Source organism: Drosophila virilis, chromosome 4 (genome assembly GCF_030788295.1).
Source record: "Drosophila virilis strain 15010-1051.87 chromosome 4, Dvir_AGI_RSII-ME, whole genome shotgun sequence".
Taxonomy (NCBI): Eukaryota; Metazoa; Arthropoda; class Insecta; order Diptera; family Drosophilidae; genus Drosophila; species Drosophila virilis.
In genome coordinates this window covers 7970958-7984498 of record NC_091546.1, presented here as the reverse complement: position 1 = coordinate 7984498, position 13541 = coordinate 7970958, and the positions used below count along the sequence as shown (strand labels likewise).

General features: G+C 37.8%; 1 protein-coding gene across 3 annotated transcripts in view; it reads left to right on the top strand.

Moving 5' to 3' along the window:
* The first annotated feature begins 671 nt into the window (after positions 1-671).
* The window catches only part of for (cGMP-dependent protein kinase for), a 44199-nt gene continuing 31329 nt past the window's right edge, over positions 672-13541 (top strand). Inside the window, exons 1-2 of one of the 3 annotated variants that reach the window (XM_032438693.2) lie at positions 672-894; positions 1916-2337. The gene's annotated coding sequence lies outside the window, so the exon portion shown is untranslated. Of the gene's footprint in view, positions 952-1915; positions 2338-10350; positions 10538-13541 lie in introns of those variants that run through there. The other 2 variants (XM_032438694.2, XM_002052490.4) reach the window with 2 other exon arrangements.

Genomic DNA, 13541 nt, shown 5'->3' with positions numbered 1-13541 from the left:
ATGGAAATCGGTATATTTAGATCTTTTCTGGATAACAGTGCTTAAATTGCTTCGTGCTGTTCTAAATGTGAACTTGACCCATTTGAGTGCTGCCTAATTTAGAATGTTCGTTTAACTTAATTGCTTTTAACTATCAGCTAATTCCCATTAAATGCAACAACCACTTCGTTCCACTTGATTCCACTCGATTTCAATCAGAAAACTCCCGCCCAGCTTTCAATGTGTTAGAGGCTGCTCTAAGATACCAACACACACGCATATATTAACAGAAAACTACCTGCTGTTCTTCTTCGCTCTCCCTCTCTTTGCAACTTTGCCTTACTCTCACTCTCTTCTGCGCCAGCGCTTTTATGTTGACGGCCAAACGAATAGAAACGAAAATTATCCCTTGGCCCGTTTAGAGCGTTCTTATTGGTTACCATTTATGGCAATATAACAACCTAAATTAAGATATTTAAACAAAATAAAAACTCCTTTTCAATCTCATTTTCAATTAAATTACAATTCCATTAGTCATTTTGTGTTTATAAAATTCAAATGTATTCCGTCGCTCTCATAGAGCTCCAATGTCATGTGCATTACAAATCGCGAGAGCGTTTTCCACTCTGCTCGCACATGCGCTCAGCGCCTGTGCTCGGACGACTTTTGGAGCTGCGCTGTTCGCTCAGTTCGTTTCTCGCTTTCGTAGCGTACGCCTCGCACCGCTCAAGATAAACGCAACGCCGTCTCGCCGCGTGCTCGTTTTTGTTGCTGTCGCTTCTAGTCGAACGCGTTAGTCGGACGATCTAGCGCATATCGCGCCGTGTGCTCAATTCTAATAACAACAACAACAACAACAGCTACAACGAAAACCACAACGTTCTATTCCATATGTGCAGCAATTTAGCATAAAACGTAAATGTTTAACACACTGCACATATTCAAGTTGAGCGCTGTTAAGTGTAACTAACTGTAAATTGAAAATATCGAAAAAAAATCATTGACTGATGAAAAATGCACTTGTCAGCCTTGCGCTGCATGCGAACGAGAGTTGAAAAGGGGCAGAGCGCAACAGAGAGAGAGAGAGAGCGAGAGAGAGAGAGAGCGGACACGTTCATTTGACATTTTAGTTAGTCGCAGCGGCAAGAACCACAAATAACAACAACAAAGCACGTTCTTCTAAAGTAGAAAATTAATAAATTAAACGTTTGCTGCGTTTGTTTTTTTTTTTTTTTTTGATGTGTGCATTGAAAGCGTGTCAAGAAATGGGCAAGAATTTGATTTGATTTATGCTACAAACTCACCTCTCTACGCTCTCCCTCTCTCTCTCTCTCTCATTCTGTTTCACACATGACGCATTTGCTTCGTTGAGTTGTTGTTGTTGTTGTAGCTGACAATTGGAAAAGCTGCACTTCAACATCAATCAGAGCTTGCAGCCTTGCGATCGCCCTGTCTCGCTCGCACCTGGTAGAATCTAAAAAGAGCAGCTGCCCACGCAGCTGCCTTGGCTGTGAATTTTGCGTCGCATTTTCTTTGCAAATCATTTTCCATTTGAGCCTCACAGCTGCTTTTGTGCTTCTTCTATGCTTCGTTGTATTTTGTAGTTTCACATTCTTTTTGTTGTTATTTCTTTTTCCAATTTGTGCTTCGTTTCTGTCTCGCTTGTTATTTGTGCTGCCCGCGCGCGATTCTATTTTTAGCAACAATATTTTGTTGTTGCCTTTGCCTGTCAAGTTAACTACGCTACACAACAACAAAGCACAGCCAATGCAGACAGGCCAACTATGCGAGAGAGTCAAAGCAAGAGAGAGAGAGAGAGTGGGAGCGTGTGCTTGTCGCTCAGGTGATAACAACTGAGCGCGGGAGAGCGCAAATGCCATGCTACACTTGTTTATGACGCTCAACAGCTTATTGCTCTCTTCGTGTCTTCTTTCAGTGCTCACGTTAAGTTGCTGAGCCTAAAAAAAAAAACAACAACAATAGCATTGTGACAAAAGTACCAAAGTGCAGCGACGCTGACGTTGACGTTGACGTTGGCGTCTCGCCGCCTGCATGCGTGCCTTAATTTTGTGCTTCCTGTGGAGAACGGACAACAACAACAAGAACAAGCAACGGCAATAAAATATATATATATATATATATATATATATATGTATGCATGTGAAAGCAACAAGTGGAAACAGTGACGAAAACAACAGCAAAGCCGGCTGAACAGCATCAAGAGGAAGAACGCGCGCGTGAAAGAGTGTAAACGGGAAGCGAGAGAGAGAGAGAGAGAGAGAGAGTGAGAGAGCGAGCCCGCTGCTGGCGCTCTCGAGGTTTTTTTTTGTCTTCATTTCTTCAACAACTTGTCAAAATGTGAGTATTAATATGCAATTATTGTTTACCGTTGCATGATTTATTATTTCACAAGCACACACATGCACATGCGCACGCACACATCTACTTTATGCATACATACACATGCACACATAAAGTGATATTTATGGACTACGCCTACGATTTGCGATTGCACAATCCAATCCAGTGGAAAGTTGACGAGGCTATCGCCATTTCAAGCGCCCTTAAGCCGTGCTGCTCTCTGCATGTGCGCTGTGTGCGTATGTGTGTGTGTGTGTGTGTGTGTGCGCGCGTGCGTGCGTGTGTATTTGTGTGCATGATTTTGTGCCCTTGTGCCTTGTGCCTGCATTGAATATTCAATGAAGAAGCTCAGCTTCAAAGCTCACAGAGCTGAAGCCCTTGATGTTGTTGTAACTGTTGTTTTTTTATCGCTTTTATACCCTGTTCGCAAATGTGTAAGAGAGAGGCTGTTATGAAATTGTGAATACGTTTGTAACAGGCTTGCAGTTGTACATATCAGGGTCCATTATTAGCATATAAATAACATTAATCGACAAACTTTAAATATATTCGATAAGTGAAATGAGTACGTCTGTTGAATATTAATAACTTATTACGATATGTACATATACTCGACAATAATTTAAGAATTATTGTTAAGTACCCTATGTATCCCCATATTGATGCACATGAAACGAAATAGTGGAAGAGTGTGCGTGAAACGATACTGTCTACACATGCTTGCGAGTACAGGGTATTTGAATGTGAAAATGCAATGCATTTTGTACGAATTAGTCCATTCCTCCAGACGGAAAATGTGGACTTAGGAGTCTAGAAATGTTTGTTACTAAGTGGAAAATCCGGGAAAAAGAAAATGAAATTAAGAAAAAGGTTCGGTCAAGCCCGGTTTATAGCGTCTTATTGATAAAATATAAGTTGTCAACGCAATTTGCAGTTGCTTACAGGGTATCTGCCAGCAGGTCAGTCTGGAGCAAGCGCCCTTTTACTTGTTGCATATTCATTTCGCTTGCACTCCCCACCCAAAGCCCGGCGCCTGTTCGCGTTGTTTCTATATTTAGGCTTTTGTCATAAAGTTTAGCAAACAGCGCGGAAAAATATAAATACAAAAACAAAACAAATAAAATAGCTGACAATTTGTGCCATAAAATTATTCGAGTATTTTGCGACGCGTCGTCGCCAACGGCGTCGTTTTACAACTGCGCAGCTTTTCAAATCGCAACAACAACAACAACACAAAGAACAAGAACAACAAAAACAACAGCAGCAACAACAACTACAACAACAACTGTTACTGTGGGCTATCGCATGTTTTCTACCACTTGTGAATACGGCCAATTGAATAACGGTTACTGTTTCAGGCAAGAAAATGGCCGCGTTGTTTGGCTAATTTGTTTTTTATTAAGCCAACGGAAAGCTGCCCAAGGCAGACTTTTCCTTCAGTTCTATACCCTTTAGAGGGTGTAATAAATCTGTCATAAAGTGTGTAACGCCTAGAAGAAGTCGTCGCCGACCTTATTGTTCTCTTTAAGAGGCCGAAACAAAATATTTGGACATCCACTTTTGCATTGGTTATGAAAGAATTTCTAGAATAAATCAGTTCTAAGTTTATATTGGGTTATATTAATTTGTTGTCGGGTGTATTGGGGTGTATTAGTTTGTATTAGAGTGTATTCGTTTGTATTAGAGTGTATTAGGTTGAATTATTCTGTATTAGGCTGTATTAGTCTGTATTAGGGCGTATTAGTTTCTATTAGAGTGTATTGGGCTGTATTTGTTTGTAATTAGTTATATAATAGTTAAATTTTAATGGCTGAAGAAATATGCGTACACCCACTTTTGAATTGGTTATGAAAGAGTGATAGGAATATACCAGGTATTCGATTGTATTGGGCTATATTAGTTTGCTTTACGTGGAATTACTTTGTATTAGAATGTATTAGGCTGTCTTTTTCTGTATTAGGCTTTATTAGTTTGTATTGGTGTATATTAGTTTGTACTAGATTGTATTAGGCTGTATTACTTTGAATTATGTCATATATTAGCTACAATTTGTTCTGTAAGAAAGTGGACTTTTTCCCCAGATTCGCTTTAGATTCGCTTTGGATTGGATTGGATTGGATTGGAATCAATGATTCGTGTCTGCTGTCGAATCTGATGTTGATCTCTGCGGATCATCCAGAATTATCTTCACTTATCTAATGTAACGCACTTTCTCAAGAATTTGCTTAGCATTCTTCAACTTTAGGCCTGAGTTTATTTTTAGTTTCTTGCGAAATGAACATATTCTATACGCTGCTTCATCATGTATCTATATACATTTGAATACATTAGATAAGCATTTGAAAGGGGTAAACAGAAAGAAACTTTCACGGCAAATGAACCTTATCAATATAAACATTCGCGCAATATTTCCTTACTCAAAACTCGAAATTCGTGCGATATCAATATTTATTTATTGTTTCCACTTATTTATTTGCATAGGGCAAAAAAAACAAAATAAAATGTAAATAAATGCAGTTAGATAAGGAGCAATAAAATTGTTTCAATATCAGTTATTGCGCCAAACTGAAGAAGGGTCAACTTTAAAGCTTAGTTGAGTTAATGCAAAAAAATATGGAAAATGAAAATGAAATAGAAATAGAAATTCTTCAATGATAAAGGTTCTTAAATGAAATCCTTTCTTCTTTCCCCCATTTCAAAAATGTTTATGGTATAACTGAAGCTTTGGACTTATAGGAGGAGTATAGATCATAAAAGCTTTTCAAGAATCTTTCAACTTAATTACAATTTCCTTCAGTTTCATGTTTTCAGCTTAGTTATAGTTAGATTAAGGCAATATTCTGCTTCTTTAATTAGTTAGTTTTGAGATATGTATGATCGTATCTGGACTGGGAAATCTCGAGAACTCTGCACTCATATTCAGCTGAGACTCGAACATTGTGATGGCAGTTCTTATTATAAGAATCTTTTTGTTGGAAATCAGAAATCCGCTTTACAAATATCTGAAAATAGCTCTAAAATGAAAGATACTTTATTTACATATGAGATATTTATAGCTTTTATGCTTGACTAATGTCATAAGTTGTACTTTGGATAATACTTAAATCAAGATCTTAAACCTTAATGTTCTTGATTTAAGAAACAAGTATTTCAACGTGCATGTATATATTTAAATCTATAACTCTTGCTATCTCTTTCTTACGAACGATTGCCGTGTTCATATCAAGCCAGATGTTCACATGCAACAAGGGTAAAACAATTATCTTTATAAAACGTGTATTAACTATTTATACTGGAATAGATTTATTCAATTCCAAGTGAAGTTTTTCACTAGAAAATTCGAGTTCTTACATTTTCCTTTGTCCCCGTTCAAGAACTAAAGAGAACCGTTTCGTTTTTACAGTTCGAACAGCCGCGCCCCCTTTTTTGCGCAGTGCCAAATTGTCGATTCGGCGGTGTCATTAGATTTACAATCGCCCCCTCCCCCCTCTCTCCCTCACCCGTTGCGTTGCGCTTGTATAAGCGGCATATCAAATTCATGCCGAAATGACAAGTTTTTTACTTTACACGACGTCGCTGCCGCTGCGCAGCCCGCGGCCGCTGCTTGTTTACGTTTACAGCGGGCAGGTCGCCTTTCGAGCGAAGAGCGCTTAATAATCAAAAAGAAGAAGAAGAAGAGGAGCAAGAGAGATCGCAACGTAGCAGTAAACGAAATGTCAAATCTAGCGCTGTGGAATGTGGTCCGAGGGGGCTGTCAATAATTAAGAGAGCGCGACATCAATTTAAGAGCGCGCATTACGTTTAACGTAACGCACGCTCTTTGCTCGTTAAGTGCGCTGCGCATGGGAACAGCTGTTGTTATTGTTGTTGTGGTTTATTTTTCGTGTGCCGTAAAATATTGTTTATTAATGAAGCACATGGCAAACATGAACCATGGCAGAAAGTTCACAGCTTTTGTGTACATTTTGTGTTTTGTTTTAATTCAGCTATTTTTGTTTTTGTAAACAAAAGTGCCGTTTTATTGTCGCTTGACAAGCGGCCTGTCGATAAGCTTTGTGCGCAGCAGAGCTTTTCGCTGAATAAGCTCGAGTGCTGACCAAAAAGCTCACCTTGAAAGCTTTTGCCGCTGCTTTTCAGCGCTGCCAACAGAAGCTAACGGAAAAGTAAAGTTAGCAACTGAAAAGCTCACGATTTAAATGAATGAGAAAACTTGGAAAATCGCAAATATGAAAATTATTTGTATTGCTTATTGTAAATTATATGAAAATACGTATTTATTTATATTTTATGCATACGTTTCGCGTACTTCGCTTATCGTTCCAGCCAATATTATGCCATATTGGCTTGTCTTTATTTCGCATTAAACCTATTATCTTATTTTACGACCGCAGCATTTCCGAATGCAAAAACAACAATCGCATGGGCTGTTTTATTTTTTTGTCATTGCTATTATTAGTGTTTTTATCGTTGCCGCCCAAATAACCTTTCCATTACGTCAATTAAATAAAATATGTGTATATGCATATAATTACATAAACTCGCACAGCTTATCAATGCCGCCAATGTCACCAAATGCAAACAGAGAAAACCAACAACAACAACAACAACAATAATAATAATAACAATAGCAACAATAATAATAATCGTCATGTTTCGAAGTCGTGTCTTTCATCTACCCAACTCCCAAAGCTGAACATAACCTCAAAGTCAAGCGTCGCGTTAGACTCAAAATGCAAATAGTACATAACAAAATAACTAATAATAATTTATTGTATATGTATTTGTTTGAGATTTATTGGTATTACGTCCTACAAAAACGACAATTGTGTGTGTGTGTCTGTGTGTGTGTGTGTGCGTGTTGATAAAGCCCCGCTGCGAGGGTTGATCGTTCTTTAATTAATTAACAAATGTTGAACTTGTATATAAAAGTGGTTTTTCTCGATTTGCGATATCGCTTTTCTATCTACCACGGGATAGGTGTGAGGTCTTTGTGCACAGTTAGAGTCAGGAGAGGAGTCAGTCAGTCCTTTTGCCCATTGAGCTACTATCGCCTGATTATCGCGAAGGAAGTTAAAAAGCGATATCAATTCTCAACATCAATTTATCAGATATCTATATTTAATGTATAATATATATACGTATATATAAACAACTGTTTGTCCTGATGGACTGATTGATTGATTGACTGACTGACTGACTGATTGACTGATTACCTGATCTCGAATTATTGTCATTATTAACCGTGGAGCTATTTGACATACTTGACGAGCAGCCCTCGCTTTGATAACTGTCCAGTTGGCCGTTGCTCGACTTTTCAGCGAATTGCTTTGTTTACATGCGCGGCTTAATATTGTTTATAATAAATAAATCACTTTTCCTAAATGCCAGGCACTAAAAACAAGCTTTTATAATTACGGCAAATACAAAAAAAAAACCAAAAAAAATAAATAAAAATAAAGTAAGCAAAGCTCAAGAATCGACAATTGGCTGTGACGAAATGCGAATGAGCTACGCAGCGATTAATATATATTCAAAAAAATATAGAGTGAAGCATATAGAATGATTTATAGTTCAGTTCGATAATAAATTAGTCTATAAAAATTATTGGAATTGCAGGCACAAAAATATTGCTGGCAACTTTTTAGAAGCGGTTGCCTGTCAGTTGACTATATTTAAGAGTTAATTTGAGACAACGCGAATGCAAGAAACTGTCAAAAGTATTTACGACAAAAAGTGCGTCAAAAATGCGACAAGTTATGGGATTAAGTGTTGAATATCGTACGCTGCGTATACGTGATATATTGTGGAAATGTAAATATATCAAATAGGAATACGAATTAATTAACTAAAACGCGTTTTTATCTCAATTTGTAAATACTGGGGTGTTCACTGCGTATACGTTATATTTTAAAAGTTCTCTACTTAGTTGCCATTTCACTAAATTTATTTAAAGTTCAAGTTTGTTTTGACTTATTTGGCTTCAAAAAGATCTTTCAATTTCACCATAATTTATTCCGTGGGCTCCGCTCTGCGCATACACAATTGAGATATTTAGCTCACATCCTCGAAATTGCGAGCATGTCAAGTGGAATGCTCTGATCCCCAAGCGACTCATAAATATGCATGCAATAGGAAATCTTTCCAAAGCAGGTTCATCGGCTGCGATGCGTGCCTGGAAGTGGATGTGCCGCTTGATACCCGTCCCAATGCTAGCCACAACGGGTATGAGGGGCTGTGTTGAAGGCTTTGTAACACTTTGTGAATCATTAGTGGCATATTAGGCGTATACTTACTTTGGCAAACCAAAGACGGGCTGGCAACCCAAAATTGTTGCAATTACATGTTTGTAGATGATATTTTCCAATTTTACAACACTACAAAACAGGCTGGCAACCTTAAAAGCCGAGTGGCAACGCTTATGGTAACATTTTAAGCTGGGTATACATAATCCCTTCGAATAAGTTGTTTATTTTGTTTATTTTGTGAAACAAATTCACATATTAGTATGAAAATATGGTGTAAACAGTATCCAGAAGCCCTTTAACGATAAAAAGCCCAAAAGTATGCTATGCGAGAAAATGTTCTTTACAAAAATCTGTTTATTTACTTTGTTAATAAAAACAAGTGTTTTCTAAATGAATATTTATTTGTTTATAAGCCATGGTATATATTTATTTTTATCTGACAGAACTTAAACAGGGCGCAGATAAGAACTCTTGAGTGTCAGGTGTAAAACTAATGTGCTTAAGATTCTAATCAGAAAGTTTAATTTGATAAGGCGTGGCATATATAAATATATATAGATATATATATATATAAATATGTTACCATACCTGTCATAGAATAAACAAAATCCATGCATATTAATAAAATAACATGAACTATATTTTAAATATAATATATAAAAAAATAAAATACAAAATATTAATATACATCGAATCTGTGATAAAAAGGCGATTTATGAATTAAATACGGAGATTTTGATTTCTGGAATGCAAAAAATGTGTCGAACTTTCAATATATAAATCAATTTAATAAATGATAATTATTTTAATATATATAATATAATGGATATTATTGACGCTCAACACATGTTGTATATTGTCTTATTGTTTATAGAAATTGTTTAATTTCGAACACTTTAACAAATATCTTTTGTTAACAGCAATGTTTAAAAATTGTTTTCTTACTTTCCATAAAATCGAACGTGACGTTAATTGTTTTGAGGCTTCGGGGCACGGGTATTAAATAGTCAGTGGAACGTTTCCAGGCCTGACAACATGCTTGTTGTAGTTGTTGTAGTTCTTGCTCTTTAAATGTTTTGTTGTTGTTGTATCATGCGAGCGAGCAATTAGATCGCATAGCTCCTCAATGCAGTTGCCCAGCTGTGTGTGTGTGCGTGTGTATTGTTGTTACAACCATTCTATTAAAGCGAATCGAACCAACGCACGAATCACAGCAAAGACGCAAAGGCGTCAACAACTGGCAAGCTGTGTGTGTATGTGTGTGTGTGTGTATGTACTGATCGTATGCATTTGTATGTATGTGTGTGTGTGTGTGTGTGTGTGTGTGTGTGTGTGTGTGTGTGCGTGCAATCAACTGGTTTCAGCCAAATTCCGAGTTTAATTTAAACGACATACGTACGGCAACAACAAGAACAACAACAACAACAACAACGACGATGGCGGCGGCGACTGCGACGGCGACTGTGACTGCGACGGCGACTGCGACTGCGACAGCTTCTGGGTGCTCGCTTCGATAACAAGTGACGTCGACGTAGACGTCGACGTCGGCAGCATTGTCAACTACTATCGATAGCTACGCTACGGTTTTCGCCGTTTGCCGTCCGACTCTCGCTCTCTCGCCGTCAGTTCTCAAGCGTCGCTCATTCGCTGCGGTACATAAAAAACGAGAATCGCCGATTCGCAACTAAATCGAATTCAAATAAATAAACAACTAAGAAAAACAAAAAGAATTAAAAAAAACGAAGGCGGAATTTCCGAAAATTCTTGGCGCGCATATTGAACGCTTGACGATCGTCGCAGACGCGTTTCTCAATTAATTTTTGTAACGGTTCTGGTTAACGCACAAATTAATTAGGCGTCGTCTCGTTTGTCGTTCGTTAAAAGTGCAAATTGTCCTCGTCGTCGTCGGGTTCTGAGTTCTTGTTCCCAAGTCAAGTGGAGTCGCCACAAAGGTAATGCCCATATGCAGTTCCTGTCCCAGACGTGCAATTTCTCGGCATTTAACGTCGGCTTCAATGTCCAAATTGGTGTTTTAATTAATGCGCACACACACACGCACACACACACACACTCACTGACAGCTTCTTCTGCTTGGCCAACAACAGAAGCCGCCAACTGTCAGCGCCAAATCACAACTGACTCATAATCAGCTGCAGTTTGTGTGGTCTCCAGGCAAAGCCACATTTCAGACCAGATTTGAGCCGTCACGTTGGTTCTAATTCTGGTTTTGTGCTCGCTTCATTGCGAAATGCATGTTTGATGCCATTTCGATGGGCTGCTTAATGCTTATGGCGGAAATGCCAAAGCGTGTATCTATCTCTGTGTGTGTGCGTGTGTGTGTGTGTGTGCGCGTGTGTGTTACATATGTAAAGTATGCTCAGCTTGTTTGCCCAGCTCTATTTGTAATGGAAAGTTGTAATTGCTCTATTTGGCAGATCAGAAAACACGGCTCTAATGTGTGACGCATATTTGCAAATAGGCTACGAGTTTGCATTTGATTTGAGAAGAAAAAGAAAAAAAACAAATCGTATCTACAGCTGGCGAAAGCTTTTTATTTGCCGTTTTATTCGACTTTCTTTTTCTTATGATTTGTATATTATTGTGCAATTTATCTACTTGAAATACTCTGTGCCTGTTACCACAATTTGCAATAAAGAATAGGTCTATTAACTTTCGCAGAATTGTGTTGACAGAAACTCTTTCTGAGAGCTCTTCATGCTGATATGATTGTTTGTTGTAGAACTTTATCGTTTTATCTACAAAACATTCTTGAAGAATTATAAGGAACTTTCCGAGTTCTTCGGAAGGCTAAATTACAACTAATTTTATGTAAATTGTTTGTCTTAAAATAAAGCAAAAAGATGTAAAGCTTTCTTGGATCTATTTATCTGTTTATAAAGGGTTCTAAGCTTAAAGCTTAAAGCTAAAATTAAAGTAAATATTAATATCGGAAGATTTTTTTAAAGCTAAGGCTTCTTCGAGAAGTGCTCCCTTTAAAGTTTCCTCTCTGCTAAAACTGTTCCTTAAAGCTTTACTTTACGAATAATTTCTTAAATAAATTCCACTTTAAATATTTAAATTATTCACGTATGTACATATATCTCAACAAGGTTTTCGTTTTACTTACGGTTACTCTGCATTTGCAGGCGCTATCAAGGGCTGCGAGTTCTCCATGTGGAACTATCTTTATCTTCAGCCATGGACGATACTTCCTATACTTTATAAACTGAGCCAGCCTTGGCATGCTATTGCTCACACACACACACACACACACACACGTACATAAATCAACCCCTTGAACCGCCCCAAAACCCAACCGAATCCAATCTAATTCCGCACTTGTTTCGCTATTTTATGTATTTTTTTTTTGCTATTGCTTTCAATTTTCTCTGAGATTTCTATTTGCGCTCTCTGTCTCTCTCACTCTCTCTTTCTCTCTCTCTCTCTCTCCCCCCGGCTGTTATTTCCCGTTGTCCCGTTGCGTTTCGCTGTGCGAAGGTTTTAATTGATCGAACGTGAGCCGCATGCCAATTGGGGTTCCATGGAGTCGCCGATATATTCGTTTGCCATGTGAACGCGTTGCACTCGCAACTGTTTTGCGCCTCCATAGATAGGCGTGGCAAAAACAAAAATGATAGAAAAAAAAAAACTAGCACATTTAATGCCAGCAACTAAACTAACTAACCGTACCAACTAGTTGGCTCGGACTCCATTTGTATCTGGCTGTCTTTAAAAGCGTTATCAGGCGATCAATTGCCTTCGCGGGCCGTGCGATCGATCGATCAGCGAACGTGTCGCCGGGACTAATGAGTATTTGACTCAGGCCCAGCGATAAAGGCAGTGTACGCTCTTTGGATACCGATTCGTGATGCTCTATCGCCTGGCATTGAAGTCACATTTATTGCTAAATTCAACATAAATCAGCTGCGATCTGTGCGTTATTTGTAATTAGTCGCGGGGTCAGTTGCTTTTCAGCGGGTCAATCGAATAACTCTGCCAATAAGTCACAGAATTAACGACTTTTTGCCAGCGTTTACATATCTAATTTTATGGATTGCTTGTTAAGCCGCACATCTAATACCCTTGCGGGTTCAGAGAGTAAATTGTTCATTTAATGATATGATATAATCATATTTCATTTGGATTATTACGGGCATAAGCAAAAAGTTATTTAAGAAAACTTCACTTTATATTTATTGAACCTCATGTTATCGAAAGTATTTCGATTTGCCAATAAATTTGGATTTGGATTTGAATATGTTCATAAGAAATTATATTTGTAAAATTTGGGTTTTTATTGGATTAAGTTGAATTATCTAGAAGCAAATCTACTGAAGCTTGAGTTTTAATCGATCATTCGATTTGAAGTTTAATGGCATACAAACTCGATTTTAAACTCAATTTTCCCAAAAAGTCCAAGATGTATATTTTATTTTTGGGTTTTCACAAATAAAGTCCTGTAATTTGGACTCGTACATATTCTGAATTGGTTGTTCACAGATAAAGTAATAACAATAATAAAGAAGTCTCGTATTCCATTGCTGCGCGCAAAAAAAAATGTTATTCCTAAGAAATACTTACACAGTTCTTAACAAAAGGTAAATGGCCCTACGTAAAGGGTATGCGAACAAAAAGTTTAAAAATAACATAAATAATTGCACGAGCTTTTGATATAGAAACAAACGGCAGCCCGTTGCCTCGATCAATTTACGTACTTATATGCGAATGTGCTGTAAAGAAAAAGAGTCACAAAATTCCGGCTCATACTCGTTGTCAATTGTTTCTTTCTTTATATGTGTGAGTGTGTGAATGTGTGTGTGTGTGTGTGTGTGTGTGTGTGTGTGTGCAGCATTTGCCTTGCGCTAAAGAAGCGCAGACAGATTGACAGCAAGTCCGACACTTGACAATTATTGGAACCCATAATTATAACATTCAACATGGACAACACACACACAA